The following is a 19,349-nucleotide window of genomic DNA, read 5'->3' as shown; positions in this document are numbered from 1 at the left end:
ACAGCCTACAGTCTGAAACATCTGAAAGGAAACTGGTCAAATTCACCACTGGTGTAACTCCAGTGATTTCAGAGATGTATATATTTGTCCCAATGCCCCTACTTAGCAATTAAAACATCCTTTCAAACTTGCTATGAAGATTTAGTAGCCCATGTGTGCACAAATCTACATCTTTTACTATGATGACTGGTGATAATGAAATAACCTAATAATATTTTACTTGGCTGTCAAAATATGTTACCCATGCTGGGTGAGTGGATAGAGTAGATAGAATTTTGCAAGGATGAACTAAACCATCTTGTTAATGGAAAAGTGAATTGTTCTAGCAGTGGAAATTGAACCTGAAGTGATATCAATTTTCTACAACATTTGTTCCTGTAATCAGCCCTGTATTAATTTTGCCACATTATGTATTTCTCCTTCTCACAAGGTCTCTGTCAATAGCAGTGGTCTTTCCCATTTATGAAGGCTACATCTACACTTGGAACTGGTTTTCGTAGATTTACTTGTGTATCTCACATCAAGCTAGCAGGCCAAAAATAGCAGTGAAGCTGTGGTAGCACAGGACAGTGGCAGCACAGACTGGTTGCCCACATACAAACCGGTTTGAACCCTGTGGGTATGTACTCAGAGCAGTTAGCCCATGCCACCACTCACCACTGCCCATACTACTGCAGTTACAGTACTATTTTTAGAATGCTGCCTCGATGAGAGCTAGCATGAGTGGGTCTGAGACCTAGGAATCACACCCTAGGTAGTGTAGAAGTAGCCTGAGACCCAATGCTTTGTTGAAAAGCAAAGAACAACATTTTATTTAAAAATGAAAACTTGTACAAATGAACAAGCATTAGCCATGAACTTTTCCCAAATCAACATGCATAAGTTAATTCCAGTGACCTTGCCAGAGGGATGTGAACTCTTCATGCAGAAATAGCTTTTTTTTTCTAGAGGCAGAATTCCAGATACTGTTACCTGTAAACATGATGGGTGAGATGTCATCCTCCATATTTCTTCATAACCTGACTCACCTCCTATCCCCTAAAATCTAAGGTCCCCAAATACAGTGACGAACCCTGCCAGTGCTTTCCTAGTTACAGAATGTACCATGACAGTGGAACCAGTGTGACTGACATGTGTAGGGGAAGTGGGGTAGGAGTTAAGAGATGCATATTTCCTGTGCAGTGTAGAATCCCACTTTGTGGTATTCTCCATGTGTAGGCAAGGAAGTCAAGCGTGTGGCCTGAGGATTTGCTATAATCCATTTCTGCTTTCCATTGAGAGTGTGTGTCCCTAATTGACCTGTGTTACTTCAGGTCAGTTAGGAACACCTGAGTGCAATTAAGGGCTGCCTGAAACCTGCTGTGGGGAGAGACGGGAGACAAACTGCTGCAAGGCTGTAGGCAGCAGGGAAATAAGTTTCTCCAGTGTGAGAGACTGCGCTCCTCCCCATAGGGGAGACACCCAAAACCCAGTGCCTTTTTAGGGGAAGGACCAACACCCTGGGGCCAGTGACAGGACAACACCTGCCCCAGTGAGGGGCCCAGGGAAAGGTATTATCCTTTCGTTTCAGTGTGTTATAGACTTTTTCCCTTTGGCAGAGGAGCACTCCTCAGGCCTGGCCCGAGGCCTACCGGGAAGGCTCTGAGAAACAAATCCTGAAGAGGGAAGACAGACATGCTCCCAAGTGGGGGGATGATTTACCCCAGGCCCTGTCCCTGGCAGAGGAGGGAGTGTTAAGTCCGGCGAGGCAGAAGGGGTCACACGTGGTGTCAGGGGTGGGATTGCAGTGGCGCTGAGAACCATTCCAGGGCAAGGTAAATCCACCCCCTTAAAATGGATAACATTGTGAGGGCTCTGGTGTAGGACATGTCAGCACAACAAGAGGCTACCAGGGCTCAGATGACTGCCCAACAGGAGTCAGTACGACTATAACAGGAGACGAATCAGCTGCTGATAAGCCAGGAAGTTCAGGATCGAGCCACCCTGCAGGAGATCATGAGCTAGCTGAAGGCCCTGACCACTCTGACACATTGCCTTAATGAGATGCGACCCCTAAGGGCCAGCAGTTACCTGCAAAAGATGACGGTGGAAGATGATGTGGAGGCGTACCTTCTCACCTTTGAGAGAACGGCCCTATGTGAGGCCTGGCCCCGAGACCAGTGGGCCAGCATCTTGCCCCTTTCCTGTGGGGGGAAGCCCAGAAGGTCTACTATGACCTGGCAGCAGAAGCAGTCACAGATTACCTCCAGTTGAAGGCAGAGATCCTGGTAAGATCCAGAGGTTCCATGAGTGGAGGTACTAGGATGGTAAGGTGCCGAGGTCACAACTGTTCAACCTGATTCACCTGCCTGTTGACGAACCTGATAAAAGCCCAAGGCCCAGAATAGTGAAATGGACCAATGCTGCTGAAGAAGCATTTACAGATCTGAGAACCACCTTCTGTAGTAATTCAGTACTAGTAGTGCCAGACTTTGAGAAAGAGTTTGTACTACAAACGGATGCCTCCGAGGTCAGATTGGGAACCATACTTTCTCAAATGCTAGGAGAGGAAGAACATCCAGTACTATTCCTTAGTAGGAAACTCCTCTACAGAGAACAAAGGTATGCCGTGGTAGAGAAGAAATGCCTTGCTGTAAAGTGGGCCATGGAAACCCTATGCTACTACCTACTCAGACAGTGTCCATAGGGGAGACACCCAACACCCAGTGCCTGTTTAGGGGAAGGACTGACACCCCAGGGCCAGTAACAGGACAACACCTGCCCAGTGAGGGGCCCTTTTGTTTCGGTGCGTTATAGACTTTTTCCCTTTGTTTGACAGAGGAGCACTCCTCAGGCCTGCGCTGAGGCCTACTGGGAAGGCTCTGAGAAACAAACCCCAAAGAGGGAAGACAGATACGCTCCAGAGTGGGGGCGGAGGGGCTGATTTACCCCAGGCCCTGTCCGTGGCAGAGGAGGGAGTGCTAAGTCCGGCGAGGCAGAAGGGATGCCATGCCATAGTGTGCAGGTGAATGAAAGCTACTCCAGCCATTGGTCTACACTTGAAGTATTACTAATGCCAAGCATTCAGAAATCATTAGTTGGCCCCCACAAAAATAATAAGATTGGCATAAGAACCATGAGTTTATAAAAATACTAATTTCATGGTTCTTTTGATTTGATATTGGGCTGTATTAGTAGGAATATTGCCAGCAGAATGAGGGAAGTGATTATTCCCCTCTATTCGGCACTGGTGAGGCCACACCTGGAGTATTTTTGGTCCCATCCAGTTTTGGTCCCCCACTACAGAAGGGATGTGGACAAATTGGAGAAAGTCCAACGGAGGACAATGAAAATTATTTGGTGGCGGGGGCAGATGACTTAGAATCATAGACTATTAGGGTTGGAAGAGTCCTCAGGAGGTCATCTACTCCAATCCCCTGCTCAAAGCAGGACAACACCAACTAAACCTTCCCAGCCAGGGTTTTCTCAAGCCAGGCCTTAAAAACCTCTAAGGATACAGATTCCACCACCTCCTTTGAGAAGAGTCTGCAGGAACTGGGGTTATTTAGTCTGCAGAAGAGAAGAGTGAGGGGGGATTTGATAGAAGCCTTCAACTACCTGAAGGGGGGGTTCCAAAGAGGATGTAGCTAGGCTGTTCTCAGTGGTGGCAGATGACCAAATAAGAAGCAATGGTCTCAAGTTGCAGTGGGGGAGGTCTAGGTTGGATATTAGGAAACACTATTTCATTAGGAGGGTGGTGAAGCACTGGAATGGGTTACTTAGGGAGGTGGTGGAATCTCCATTCTTAGAGGTTTTTAAGGCCCGGCTTGACAAAGCCCTGGCTGAGATGATTTAGTTGATGTTGGTCCTGTTTTGAGCAGGGGATTGGACTAGATGACCTTCTGAAGTCTCTTCCAACCCTAATATTCTATGATTCTATGATCTTCTAGTGTTTGAGCCTTTAGGGGGTCACTTTTTCAAGCTTTTTTCTAAAGCTGTGATGACTAGAAACTTGTGCTTTTATCAAAGCTGAGATACTCATCTAATCAAATGAATCCAGAAGCTAGGGATTTAAGAAAATCACCAAAAATCAGGATAGTCTCAATAAAATCTCTATAGTTGGCTACACTGCAGAGCCTCTGTAGTACAATTCTGCAGCTGCTCTGTAGCTGGTGTGATGGGACAAGGCCAGATGGCTACAGTAAGGTAGTGAGGAACAGGTATGTTAGCCCCAGGCTAAACAAATCCCTGGTACCATGGTAACCAAATGGCAGTTGCTCCAGGTTAATCAAGACACCTGGGGCCAATTAAGATCCTTCTAGAAGGCAGTGGAGATAGCTAGATTGATTGGGACACCTCAAGCCAATCAAGGGCTGGCTGGAACTAGTTCAAAGCCTCCCCGTTAGTCAGTGAGGGGTGGGTGTCAGGAGCTATAGGAGGGAGCTGTGCTGTTGGAGGAACGAAGCAGTACAAATCTATATCAGGTGCAAGAAAGGATGCCCTGAGGTAATTGTGAATTGTAATATTGAGTGGGGGCTGCTGTGGGGAAGTGGCCCAGGGAATTGTACACGTCCTATTTCCAAAAAGTCAGCTTCCATAGCTGCTAATTTTAGGGTCCCTGGGCTGGAGCCCGGAGTAGAGGGTGGGCTTGGGTTCCCCCCTCCCCTCCCTGATTAATCACTGATACTGAGAGACAACAGAGACTGTGCGAGGGAGGGTTGCTTCTCCTCATCTCCCTTCCTGGCTTATGATGAAAATGGCTCAGTAGACTGTGACCCTTGCCTTTAGAGAGAGAAGGGCTATGCAGAGGGTCACAGTGAGCCTCTGAGGCTAGCAAAATCCATCAGGAAACGCAGGACCCACGGAGTCAAGGACAGAACTTTGTCACACTGTGGAAATTCCTTTCCTTTGTCCCCCACCCCCCAACTCATCTACTCAGCACCCAGCTGGTTTAAGTGGTCTGGATACTGTCCTCTGAAGCCTTCTGAAATACCCAAATCCATAGTTTTATACCAGTAATGTGTGAACCTCAAAAGCTTTGAAATGCATCTAAGAGGTTATTAAAATGTATCCTAATTACCAGTATCTGAACCTTTTGAGGAGGTCTGTCTGTCTGTCTGTCTGCAGTCATGGCCTAAAACCCTTCCCCCAAGAATTGACAGTTTTTTCCCATCTTTAAATAAACCCATGAACTTGGTTCAAGCTTATCTGAGCTAGATTTTTTTGAACCTACTCCTTGAATTCTCTGAGGGGAACCTTCCAAATCTTTTCTTCAAAATATGCAGTACTAGTAGTACTTTGTAACTCCCTTAAAGGGTCCTGGGGTGCTGACTAAGCAGCCTCATTGCAGTAGTAGCTGATTCATGTAATAGTTTTCGTAGATTATTGGAAGGCAATTGGATGGGTGAGGGGTTTGGTAATAGGATACTAAGCCTTTCACTTCTATCAGATTCAGTCCCAGTACACATTCAGAGTGGCAAAGCTTTTTAACATCTGATAACTGCTTAATAGTCTATGTAGGGCACCACGTGAAGCCCTAGGAAGGGGGAAGAGTTCTGGAGAGATGACCAATCCCTGAAAATCCCTCTTTCAACTGGACAGGGATGATCTACATACAGAGGAATCCCTTTTTGTGTACATTTTGAAAGCATAAAATGGGCTAGTATTAAGTGTTTGCTGTCAAACAGAGAGTGAGTGAACGATTATGGAGGAACTGTCTACAGGAAACAGGAAGGGAAATCTGGATACCGTATAGCATGAAAAGACTACTTCATGGTATTTTGTATGGGTTTTAGTTGTATGCAATTTACAGGTGTGTTGAGTGCATGAATACAATAAAGGGCATTTGGAATGCTTGAACACCTCATCCCCCCCACACAGCATAACCACCTCCCCCCAGTGTGAAGTAATTGGCATAGGGTAGATTCTATGGGAGATGGATTACCACACACATTTATGTGGCAATTAGATTTTATTATTTACCATTTAGCATGCACCACCAACTTTCCCTCACAGTACATTGGACAAACAGATTGCTTTAGTTTTAAATCTGCTTAATCTGTGTCAATACTGATGCCTTCCACTTCCTCTTCCTAACAAAATATTAAAGCAGGAGAAGTACTATCACTGGGGTTGTCAGTTCTCTTTGGTGTGTTTTATTCAGGGCCGGCTCCAGGCACCAGCGAAGGAAGCAGGTGCCTGGGGCGGCCAATGGAAAGGGGCGGCAGTGCGTCCGTTGTCGGGGTGGCACATCCCGAGCGGCGGCGGCGGCACTTCGGTGGCAGCTCAATCGGCCCGCTCCGGATAGACGGCAATTCGGCGGTGGGTCCTTCACTCGCTGTCTTGCTCCTCGGTGGCACTTTGGCGGCAGCTCGATGGGGTTATTCTTTTTTTTTTTTTCACCACTTGGGGTGGCAAAAACGCTGGAGCTGGCACTGGTTTTATTGTATCTGTTTCTTTTATCAGAATCTGTTATTTAAGAGCTGGATTCTGGCTTTAGGTACATTCCTGATCAAGGTTTCTAAGCTGCACCATGCCAAGAGTAGTCCTGAGAGACATTGTGACTTAGACACCCCTCTCCCTAGCACTCCCTTTACTCTATTCAAAACTCAGCTGCTACAGTCATCTTCCTTCTCATGTTTCTGACCACTTAGCTCCACCCCCTTTTAGAATAGTTTCTGTGAAATGTGAAGTTTTTATCCACCATAAATAGGTTTGCTCTAAGGCAATGAGTTGGGTGGGAAAATTCAGCAGGGAGTGGAAATGACATAACAGCAGCACAAGGGGGACAGTGGTAGATAGCACAGTAAGTGCAGCAAAGGTATGTGGATGGCATGGCAACAGCAGGAGAGGAGCACAGCTGAGGCTGGTGAGGAAGGTCCACAAGGCAGCAGGTAGTGGGTAGTACAGTATGATCAGGGGAGTTGGAAAAAAGTAGAGCAGCAGGTCTGAGGAGTTTTACCTCCAACCTGAAATATGACATACTGTCAAATTAGAAGCAAAAGAATCTGCACTGTGCTCCTTCTCATTGTGCCCTTGTATTACGGATGAGACGGAAATGAGGCAGGCAATAGGGTTGAGGGCATATATTTCCCCAAAAGAGAGTGACATTCTAACCCAGGTTCACTCCTGTAATTACACAGTTCTATTCCTGTAAATACGTATAACCTCTTTGCCTTGTTTTGTTAGCGGCATGGAAAGTGTGGAAGATACAAGGCAGCATCTGACACAGTGCACAACTGGTAGTTTCAAAGCACTTGAAAGAGCAAATAATTCAGTAAAAACTATCCAAAAACTCTGGCAGTGAACAAGTTGTCCTTTCCATTTGCAGTTGCAAAGGTGAAGGGTTTTGGAGCTGATGGAATTTGCACTTACAAGAGAGGAAATATCCCGAAGACCTTACTTTTCCTCCCAAAAGTGTCCCATTGAGTATAAAAGATACAAGTTCCTATGCGATACTGATACTAAAGCTTGGATTCTCACAGGTGACAAAAAATGGGCCTAAGCCACCACACTGTGTGCTTTTCCTCTTCTCTCGATAACTTGTCTGGTGGCAGACTGAGTTCATCCTCTCATGGAACTAACATGAAGCAGGTTTGTGAACAAGGGTCACATTGTATTGCAGGGGTGGTGTAACACAGTCATCCCTTTTAAGTCTGGAGCAGCTGAATGGCCTAGGGAATGGCAGAGGCAAATGCTAGAAGAGAAGATTTGATCCCAGGGTAATAGTGTCTGAAGATGGAAAAAAACACAACAGCACCCTGCCATAGGCAGGTTTGAAAAGCCTCATGTTACAATGCATGTGCTGTAGAGGCTGTGTGGACATAACTTAGATCTTTATCAATCTCCCTTGAATGTATTGCCTTTGCTAATGGACTGTGGCAGAGTGTAGTGATGCCACCCAGAGGCTGGCAGGGCAGGAATTGACCGTGCTACTGTGGCTAGAGGAAGGACCACATTTGCCTCCCCTTAATATGTGGCTGTCCAGGAATAGGCTATCTGTGAATGGGGTTAATTAATCCTGATCCTCAGGCACACTAGAGTGGGAAGTGTTGTGGAGGCTCATGGGGTTGAGCGTAGCATGGAAGATCTCTATGAAGAAGGATAGAGCGGACAGATGTAGGTGGGAAGTGAGAACAGGGTTTTCCTCTTATTCTCTGGATCTTGGCTGAAATGAGACACACTTTAGACCTTGGTTTGGCTGTCACAAGAGTCAGGGCATTCTTTACATTTACTCTTCTGTTTTACGATTAAGTTTGCATCAAAAGGTGTTTAAGCTTTACCTGTAAGGGCAAAGTCCTTTCTTGCTCTGACTTGCCTGTCACACAAGGCAAATCATGTGTGAGGGAGGGAAGGGGCAAATACTAATTAATCACCTAACTCCCATTGAAAATTAGTGGGGGTTAGATGCTTAACTGCTATTTGTGCCTGTGAAATTGTCCCCCATGGTCAATTAAAGATGGACATTTTACACCTCAGCTGTGTTTAGGATAGTTAGAGTCTTTGACTTATCAAAGAAATATTAGGATGTGGGAAACCTACTGATGGCTGCCCATGGTGCTAACGTTCATTCTTTCTCCCCCATTGCACCTTATAATTGCTTGAAAAACAAAGGAATCTAGTCCCAACTCAACCTCGGTGTTCTCACTGTAAGAGTTCTAGCTGGTACCTGCTTGCGCAACTATTAAAGCCACAAACAGCGGTGAATGAGTAACCCTGTAACAATGTATGCTACTTAAGTTGATCTGGCATGTAGTAGCAGAAGATTAATCTATGTTTTACTGGGTTTTGTAGAAAACCTGGTGAGCATTGGAGCATTGCATTCTTTGGAGACTAGACTTTTCCTGTGGTGCATCCCAATGTCCTTGATCTACTTTTCTCATTTGATTGCTTGGTGGAAAGAAGTGGCATATGCTTGATTATTTTTGAAACACTTGATGCACTACAGCAGTGCACTGGGTGAAAAGCATGCTCAACACCATCGCACATCCAGGAGTCAGAGACATTTTCATATGGCACATCAAGGAATCAGAGAAGTATGTGTGTCATGCCTTCAGATTCCCACAGTCTAAATCCATGCCTAGTTGTGTCTTTCTGGAGGAGTAAAGCCAAAATAGTGCAGTGTCACAACATTCTCTTCAATGACTGCGGCAATAATTTTGGACAGAGTGACATTGGAAACAAGGAAGAGAAATTTCCTCTATAATGAGGGAGGAAATCAAAACAATGGCTGGGAATATAGTTGAAAATCAGGAGCACAAAAAAGGATGAAGGGAAAGATATTCACAAATATATCCATCACTATCTCTGAGTCCTATGCAACACCATCCAAAAACTCTCCAGGAATGACTTCTTTATTTTGGTCTGATGAAGACACAAGCTGTGGTTCCTGTTAAATCTTCATTGCCTGTTTCTCTATAGTTGGAACCACATCTGAATGAAAATATTATTCACCCAAAATAATGAGCCTTTCCTTGGCACAATAAGAAAAGGGTATTGCCAGCAATGAGTAAAGTTGCAATACGATATCTTAGCTATCTGCCCTCAAATATCTGCTCTGTCTACTCTGAGTATATTTTATATGCTACTGGCACTTTTATGAGGCAATGACTACAGGAATTCTCTCTCTAAAAGTAATTGGAAGACAATGATGTTGATAAAAATCAACAAATAGCCTTTGCCCTCGAGAGCACGCAATATAGAAGGTCTTGGCTGATGACTGATTCACAGGGGAGAAGCGATGGCTGTATCATTGATAGCATGTTAGTGATGAAGATACTGCCAAAAAGCAAGAATTGTTTACTAAAATCAGTAAAAAGGGATGTAGGCCACTCTGTCCCAAAGTTTTATTTTAAATTTCATTGGTTCAGCCTTCGCAACTTTTTTAGTTTCTACACTGAACAAGTGCAGCAAATTAAAAAGATAATGGGTGGGGGAGGAGGGGCGGGAAGGGGGAATTGTGTGTAAGTTGTTTACTAAGTGAACATTAGCAACATTTGTTTCTGTATCACTTATGTGATGTAGTGGTTATGTATCATTTTTTCCATAGCAGTTTGATACAAATAATTTACAAAATAAGCTCAGAAGCTTGATTGATTTATTAAGCAGTAAATCTTAACTCTCTATATTGAAAATGGCATCTCAGTATATGCACCAAAGACTCTAGTCAACTACAAATAAAATCAGTGGAAAACCTTTTATTGACTTCAATGAGAATTAGATTTGGCCCTAAAGGAGGTTTTCTTTGCCATCATTGTGGTATCCCTGACCAAGCAGCACTACTCTTAGCACCACCTGTACTACTGGCAATGTCTTCCTTTACTCTTTTTCCTTTACTGCTTGCCTCTGCAGCTTGTAATATACATGTCCTCTAGAAATACTGGTACTTATTTATTGTGCTGAATCAGAGGATTCAAAAAAGACATGGAAATAACCATGCTGCTAAACCAAGAATGAGATGCCTCTACAATATTGACTTTTATAATAGAAATGGAAGGAGAATTATGAGGTTGAGGAATATTTACCCCTGCTTATGGACCTCTTCCTCCAAGCATGCCTGGATAACACAAAAGGAATCCCGTTTTTTTCTACCCTTTGCCTCCTTCTTTTCTTACTTTGCTACTTCTCTGTCCTTATTTGTCCTTTCCAAGTATGTTAGTTTGAATTCTTTTTTTTTAATTAAAAATGTCAAGATGAATTTGAAGACAGTACAGAAGTACAGGTGCAAAAAATCAAAATAACTCTAGGAGGAAAACAAATTCTGAAAAAAAAAGAAAGAAACCTTTTGCTCCAGGAAAATTATGGTGGTTAACTTTGTAACTTAATAAATAATGTATCTCTTTTGTGAATGTGTGTGTTTTCCAGATGTTAAAAATAGAAAGAAAGAAAATAAATGGAAATGAAGTTGGTTAATTATAGGCAACCAATGAAGGACTCTAACATTTGTAGTAGTAATAGGGTTTACTTTGGGTAGGCTGCAGCCAGTAGAAGGTGTCCAGATCTCTTACCATTGAACAGATCTGTCATTCCCTCCATTGAGGGCAGTAGTTCACATAGACAATGTGCAGACAAATAAACACAAATTTAGAGCCTGTTCCTCCAAGTGCTCAGATCATGTAACTCCCATTGAAGTCCATGGGAGTTATGTGTATGGAGAGCATGCAGGAGGAAGGCCCATAATGGGTGATCATATGTAGACAGAGATATTTAGCATGAATGTCTTGCGTAGAGTTTACAATTCATTGTAAATAAGAGAAAAGCAGGTGTAAGAGAGTTTGGAGCATGCTCTGCTGATCCCGCTAATCTCTTCCGGTAGATACAGGGCTAATTTCTCCTCTGACTTACTCATCCTGTAACCCCCAATTGTGTTTACTGCATATTCTTGATTTCTCCTTATCAACACTCTGAGATTCTGCCTTGTTTTCATTTTCTGGTGGATTGAATTATGTAGAGAATCTAATTGTCACTTGTAAATGTGGAACTGAAGCCCTCATGGAAAATAAAGGGGGGGGGAGAAGGCTATGAAAATGGCTCTCTCTTTTTCAGTGGAAAATGTGAACAAGTCATGAAGAAACAAGTCACAAAAAACAACAACAAAAATGTTTTTTTCAAACATTTAGGGCTAGATTATATCCAAATAATACAACTTTTAGTAGAGAGTGAGACATCATTGTGCCACTACAAGAGCATAACATCAACAAATTACAACTCCTGGATCATATATAATGACATGTCAGCTCTCCTGGCCTAGTGCATTGAGGGGAGAAGCAAGATTTTCCCTTCTCCTTCATAGAATCATAGAAGATTAGGGTCAAAGAGAAATCAGGAGGTCATCTAGTCCAACCCCCCTACCCAAAGAAGGACTATCCCCAACTAAATCATCCCAGCCAGGGCTTTGTCAAGCTGGGCCTTAAAAACCTCTAAGGATGGAGATTCCGCCACCTCCCTAGGTAACCCATTCCAGTGCTTCACCACCCTCCCAGTGAAATAGTATTTCCTAATATCCAACCTAGACCTCCCACACTGCAAATTGAGACCATTGCTTCTTGTTCTGTCATCTGCCACCACTGAGAACAGTGGAGCTCCATCCTCTGTGGAACCCCCCTTCAGGTAGTTAAAGGCTGCTATCAAATCCCCCCTCACTCTTCTCTTCTGCAGACTAAATAGCTGGCAAGGCTCCTACTAATGCAGCCCAATATGCCGTTAGCCTTCTTGGTAACAAGGGCACACTGCTGACTAATAGAGAGCTACTCATCCACTGTAATCCCCAGGTCCTTTTCTGTAGAACTGCTGCTTAGCCAGTGGGTCCCCAGCCTGTAGCAGTGCATGGGATTTTTCTTTCTTAAGTGCAGGACTCTGCACTTGTCCTTGTTGAACCTCATCAGGTTTCTTTTGGCCAAATCCTCCAATTTGTCTAGGTCACTCTGAATCCTATCCCTACCCTCCAACATATTTACCTCTGTCCCCGGTTTAGTGTCATCCTTAAACTTGCTGAGGGTGCAATCCATCCCATCATCCAGATCATTAATAAAGATGTTGAACAAAACCAACCCCAGGACCGACTGGCTGCCAACTAGACATCGATGTTGATCACTACCCATTGAGCCCGACAATCTAGCCAGCTTTCTATACACCTTATAGTCCATTCATCCAATCCATTCTTTTTTTACTTGCTGGCAAGAATACTGTGGGAGACTGTATCAAAAGCTTTCCTACCCATTTGCTCCAGATTTGTGTGTTTGGGGAGAGAAGGAGGAAGGGTGGGGGTGAGAGTAAACATACAGTGCCCCTTATTTTTTTGTGCCCAAACTGAAGCTTCAAGTGGCCATACATGGGCATGAGGGGAGTTATAAATTTCCCTTCTGACCGTGTCTGAGCATGTCATTTTGAGTCAAAATCTAACCCATAGAGCTAGTCCAAAATTACCCATCTCAACTATTTTTGACAGCAAATGGCCTTTTTTTCTAAAGAAAAAAAGCAACTTCTTTAAAAAATGTTTCTTCGATAGAAAACCAAAAATTACACATTTCTGGAAATTTTTATTTCCCGTTTTCTTTCCCTTTTTGACAGCAGAAAAGACGGGAATGGGTGCAAAATCCCAAAGACCAAAAAAGCCTTCAGTTTTTGTTTTTTTGAGAGGAGATTTTTTTTTCCACATGTTTTTTTAATGAAAACTAATCAGGGAATTAAAAATCGAAAAATTCCTGAAAACAGTCTTTTTTTTTTTTTACCAGCTCTATCCTTAGTAAATATTTTACTTTTATTTTCAATCAATTTTGTCAGCGATGAGAAATATTTTTCCTAGTTAGTATAGTGAAAAGTGAACTAGTAAAGCAAGTTGAGATAAAATAAAGATGAACCATAGCCCTCATCCAGACCTAAAGCAGAAGCCTAACCAAGTATGTCTTGACATTTGGAAAAAGTTCAGTCAAAATTTTTTTAAAATATATATTTTGTATCCTTTTTTACTTTTGAGAATAGAACAGAAATATATAAATATTACCAAATATAGCAAGCATATGGTTTAAAGTAGAGCTGGTCCAAACTTGAAATTTACATCCAATGGGAAATTTTGATTTAGTAGAAACTGCATTTTCCACAGAAAAAAATATGTAGCTGGAAAATTCCCAAACAGCTCCATTATTACCAATACAACAATATACAGGCAATAATCGGAATACAATGAGGAAGCCTGTTTGCATAAGAATTTGAGCCTGACTTCTCAACAAAAGCTGTTTGTCTAGGTCTCTCATCTTTAGATTGTTTTACTATAGGTAGCCTTCTAACTAGAGCTGGGCAAAATATCCTGGTTTTCTTTATTATTATTATTTTCAAGGGTTTTTAATGGGAAAAAAGTTTATATTTTTCAAACAGAACAATGTTTGAAGAAAATTTTCCAAACAAACTCTCCAACTGGTCAGAACACAAAAAAATATCTCTTCCTCCATTTTTAATGACAAATAAATAAAATAAATGTCAACTAGGATGACCAGATGTCCCGATTTTATAGGGACAGTCCCGATTTTTGGGTCTTTTCTTTATATAGACTCCTATTACCCCCCACCCCCTGTCCCGATTTTTCACATTTGCTGTCTGGTCACCCTAAGTCAACACAAAATGTCTAAATCAGCTCTACTTCTTGCTTTCTGAGGCTCATCCATGAAGCCCTGTGCATGCTATTAAAAAAAACACAGTGTAGAAGTAATGTTATCACTCAGTATTTTGTGCTAAGTAATTTAATTTGATCATTTTTTGAACTCACATCAATGTAGTTTAACTAATATTACTACCTCGGCATTTGATTTTGTTTTTTGCGGGGCTTGCAGACTTTCATATTCTAGTGCTAAAACAGAGATGTCACATTTTTCTTCAAATTAATTGTATCTATGGTAGTGCCTGGTTTATGAACTCATCACTGGCTATCAAGTTCAATGGACTGGATTCTTTCCAGCAGCTGGTTTTTATTTGTTTTGTTTTGTTTGTTTGTCTTGTCCTTCTTTAAGTAGTTGAGCATAGCTTTCTGCTGTTCTGAGAGTTTCTCAAGCATATAGGAAATAATGTTCAGTGATTTGAAACCTGCTGCTTCAGCTGATAAATTGTCCTCCTCTTGCAGCTTAGTCAGGATATTTACGGAGCCTGGAAAGAGTTGCCTATGGTTGCCACATATTTTTTTTTCATGTCATCACAAACATATTTCCAATGTTCCTGTTTATGCAGGAAGTTACCAATGAGCAACGTAAGCAGTTTGCTAAGTATGACTTTACATCTTTTACAATGCTAACTATGGCATATTTTACAAAATACATTGTATGCTACTACTGTGGTCCTAATTTTTTTAGAAGAATAATCATGGCTATGAAGCTGTAATTAAACCATAAACCATTTCACCAGAAAAGTACACATCATGCTACATATATTCATGTTTCTGTGGGTCTTATGGTTAACTGAGGGAGCATCTTGCTGATGACTTCCAACACATATTTACAGGAGTAATCTGAGCTTCTCTTATACTGCTGCTATGACCTTGCATTGTAATAGTTATTCACCATAATTGGCCCTTGAATACATGATTTCATGTAACAGTAGACTGCCTTGCTTAAGAAACAGGTCTAGGCATTATTGGGATATCATCATATGGAATCAATATCTCTAAAGATTTTAATGACTCAAAAGAAACTGTAAGGTTCTGCTTGGACAATGTAAACTTCTGTAGGTTTTATAGTAGAGTGGACAAGAATATGAAATGAAAGAGGATAAAATTAATCTTTGTGCTATAGCTCTGGTATTTTGTTGACTTTCTTTTACCTTTCTGAAACTTCCCACTTTCAAGTCTACCATAATAAATTCAGAGAAAATATATCTATGTCAGACAACAATTGACAGATCAGTACTTCAGAAAAACTCTTAGGGTTTAATTTTCAATGTATTTCACATGAGAAAAAGAAGGATCATTTTAATTATTGGCCTTATTTCCAATGCAATGGACTGTACCAATTTCAGTTCTACTAAGGAAATAATTATGCCCTATTTGTGGGAATGTAGGAATTGCTATATCAGATCAGACCACTAGTCTATTCTATCTGATGCCCTACCTTCAAGAGTTGACAATAGCTAATGCTCCAGAGGAAAGCAGTGTCGACTCTTCAAATCACCTAGCCATTTGAGATGGGTAGAGAATTTCTTCTTGAACCCTAGCAGGCAACAAGCTTATGTTCTGAAGCACGAGATTTAATTATTCTTTTCTTAGTATACGTTGCTATAGATATTGCTAATGTGAATAGGACTGGATGACTCAAAGGAGTAGTAATATGATACAAAGTACTTAATCTCTAGCTCACTGATTCATATCCAATTCAGGTTGACAGGCTGGTCCATAGTGACTAAAATTGTTAGTGTCTGAAAGACATTTGGTGGTCTTTGGGAAATGAATTGTTGGTCTCAGTCCAATTCCCTATAGACAATCTAACAATCACCATTACTGGCATTAATTGGCTACCTTGCTGTCAGTCTCAGCAGAGACCAAAATTTAAATGGGAATTAAAACTGAACTATTCCCAGCCCTATATGTCATCCTTCCATGTAAGGGACAAAACACTTTGCTGAAGCATTCACTAGAACCTTTTGTATAGGATATAGGTTTTCAAGTCTCAAGGACTCCCATATAAAGAAGCACTACAGTGTCCTCCAGCTGTGGTCAAAACCATTATATCTTACACTAGTAATACAGGGGTACTTCAGTGTGTATAATACTGTGGTATTCTTATAAGGTCCCTGAAATGCAACACCTTTCACTAGCACATGGTGTTATGTTATTTGGTTGGTTGGTTTTGAAACAGTCATAAATTATCTAGCTCCTTTTCAAACCTGGTTATATACTTAAGGCCAGAATCTCCAGTATGATCTTTGCACTTTGTGATGTTCAGAAGTTTGGCCATAATTGGGTAGTGGAGTATTTCCCTTGTGGAGAGGAACTCTCTGGTGGTATAAACCTGTTGGCGCAGTTCCTGTGCTAGACATACTACCCTGAACGCCACTGTAAGGAGAATGGCAGGACAGGAAGAGGATCCTGGTAGAATGTGTCTACTACAACAAACCTCCACTGGTATATGGTCCTTCCTTTCCCTGAGCCAAGTGGAGCCCAGATACAGGAGGTAATTGAGGCCTCTGACTCTATCTTTGTGGGGGGTTGTGTTAATTACAGTTAACTCAAGCGATTAACAAAAAACAAATGAACTAGATTTTTAAAAAAATAGTTGTGATTAATCACAGTTTTAATCACACTTTAAACCATAATAGAATAGACATTTAATTTTATAAACATTTTGGATGTTTTTCTATATTTTCAAATATATTGATTTCAATTACAACACAGAATATAAAGTGTACAGTGTTCACATTATATTATTATTTTTATTATAAATATTTGCACTGTAAAAAAACCCCCCAAAATAGTATTTTTCAATTCACCTCATACAAGTACGATAGTGCAATCTCTTTATCGTGAAAGTGCAACTTACAAATGTAGAACTTTGTTGATACATAGCTGCACTAAAAAATAAAATAATGTAAAACTTTAGAGTTGACAAGTCCACTCAGTCATAATTCTTGTTCAGCCTATCACTAAGACAACCAAGTTCATTAACATTTATGGGAGATAATGCTGCCTGCTTTTTATTTACAATGTCACCTGAAACTGAGAACAGGTGATCACATGGCACTGTTGTAACCAGCATTGCAAGGTATTTTCATGCAAGATATGCTAACCATTTGTATCTTCATACTTCTACTTGTACATTCTAAAGTGTGAATGCTCCCAGAGTGACTCATGAATCACACAGAGAAAGGCATCAGCCAAATCCCTCCAGCTCCCAGCCTTGTACACCAGGAATATACCATCTTGCACTGCTCAAGACCCTTTCTTGAGCAATGCAAGTTTATTAATTGGTTCACCACTTCATCAATGGAAAATGGATATACACCAGCCTTTCTAAACCTGAGCAGATTTACCAAGCTTTTCAGGCAAACTCATAGAATCATAGAATATTAGGGTTGGAAGAGACCTCAGGAGGTTATCTAGTCCAATCCCCTGCTCAAAGTTGGACCAACGCCAACTAAATCATTCCAGCCAAGGCTTTGTCAAGCCGGGCCTAAAAAACCTCTAAGGATGGAGATTCCACCACCTCCCTAGGTAACACATTCCAGTGCTTCACCACCCTCCGAGTGAAATAGTGTTTCCTAATATCCAACCTAGACCTCCTGCACTGCAACTTGAGACTATTGCTTCTTGTTCTGTCATCTGCCACCACTGAGAAGAGCCTGGCTCCATCCTCTTTGGAATCCCCCTTCGGGAAGTTGAAGGCTGCTATGAAATCCCCCTCACTCTTCTCTTCTCCACACTAAATAACCCCAGTTCCCTCAGCCTCTCCTGGTAAGTCATGTGACCCAGCTCCCTAATCATTTTTGTTGCCCTCCTTTGAACTCTCTCCAATTTGTCCACATCCCTTCTGTGGTGTGGGGACCAAAACTGGACGTAATACTCCAGGTGTGGCCTCACTAGTGCCGAATAGAAGGGAATAATCACTTCCCTCGAACTGCTGTCAGTGCTCCTACTAATACAGCCCAATATGCTATTGGCCTTCTTGGCAATGAGGGCACACTGCTGACTCATATCCAGCTTCTTGTCCACTGTAATCCCCAGGTCCTTTTCTGCAGAACTGCTGCTTAGCTAGTCAGTGCCCAGCCTGTAGCGATGCATAGGATTCTTCCTTTCTAAGTGCAGGACTCTGCACTTGTCCTTGTTGAACCTCATCAGATTTCTTTTGGTGCAATCCTCCAATTTGTCTAGGTCACTCTAGACCCTATTCTTACCCTCCAACATATCTACCTCTCTCCCCAGTTTAGTGTCATCTGCGAATTTGCTGAAGATGCAATTCATCCCATCATCCAGATCATTAATAAAGATGTTGAACAAAACCAGCCCCAGGACCGACATCTGGGGCAAGCCGCTTGATACTGGCTGCCAACTAGACATTGAGCCATTGATCACTACCCATTGAGCCCGACAATCCAGCCAGCTTTCTATCCACCTTATAATCCATTCATCCAATCCATATTTTTTTTAACTCACTGGTAAAGATAAACAAGTTTATTGATTACAAAAGATAGATTTTAAGTGATTATAAGTGATAGGCAAAAAGCCAGAGATAGTTACCAAAAAAAAAAACCAAAATAAGTGCACAATTTAAATCCTAAACCTGTAAGACACTAGGCATTTAGTATTTAGATCAAGCAGTTTTCTCACTTCAGTGGATGTTACAGTTCATAATACACAGGTTTCATTCTTGAAACCTGGCCAGTCTCTAGTGTTGGACTCTTCAGTCTTCTGAGCATTCTTGTTGCTTGCAGCTTAAGAGGGGGGCGGGAGGAGAAAAGGACCTCATGGGGCCACTGTGTTATTTTTTATACTATTAGTCCATGTGCTTGGAGAACACAAGTCCAGGCATGTCTGGCTTTACTGAGTCCAAGGTGAAGAAATACCCTCGGTGTGTCTCTTGTGAGTGAGTCATAGAATTGCAACTACTCTGCTGGACAGTGTCTGGTAATGTCTGTTCACCACCCCTGGCATTGGTTAATTCGTTTGTTGTTGTCTCTGGAGAGCTGGTATGTGGGTGCTTCCCAAACCCACAGTGTTTTTTAGTGAAAACCATACAACACAATTCTTATAATTTTATATGCATTAATGATATACATATTTAGATGGAACAATGGGTTTCAGCTGATCATAATCTTTCCTCTGATACCTCACATGGCAAGCTTTATATGCAATATCACAACAAATATATATATGAGGAATGTGTGGGTTACAGGGCGCT

At 41.9% G+C, this 19,349-nt stretch overlaps 1 protein-coding gene across 12 annotated transcripts in view; it reads left to right on the top strand.

The window, feature by feature from the left end:
• Positions 1-19,349, top strand: part of NRXN1 (neurexin 1) — a 1,243,173-nt gene that overhangs the window by 636,433 nt on the left and 587,391 nt on the right. The gene's annotated exons all lie outside the window — the stretch shown is intronic.

Source organism: Malaclemys terrapin, chromosome 3, assembly GCF_027887155.1.
Source record: "Malaclemys terrapin pileata isolate rMalTer1 chromosome 3, rMalTer1.hap1, whole genome shotgun sequence".
Classification (NCBI taxonomy): domain Eukaryota; kingdom Metazoa; phylum Chordata; order Testudines; family Emydidae; genus Malaclemys; species Malaclemys terrapin.
The sequence above is the reverse complement of the archived record's forward strand: the minus strand, read 5'-3'. Positions and strand labels throughout refer to the sequence as shown.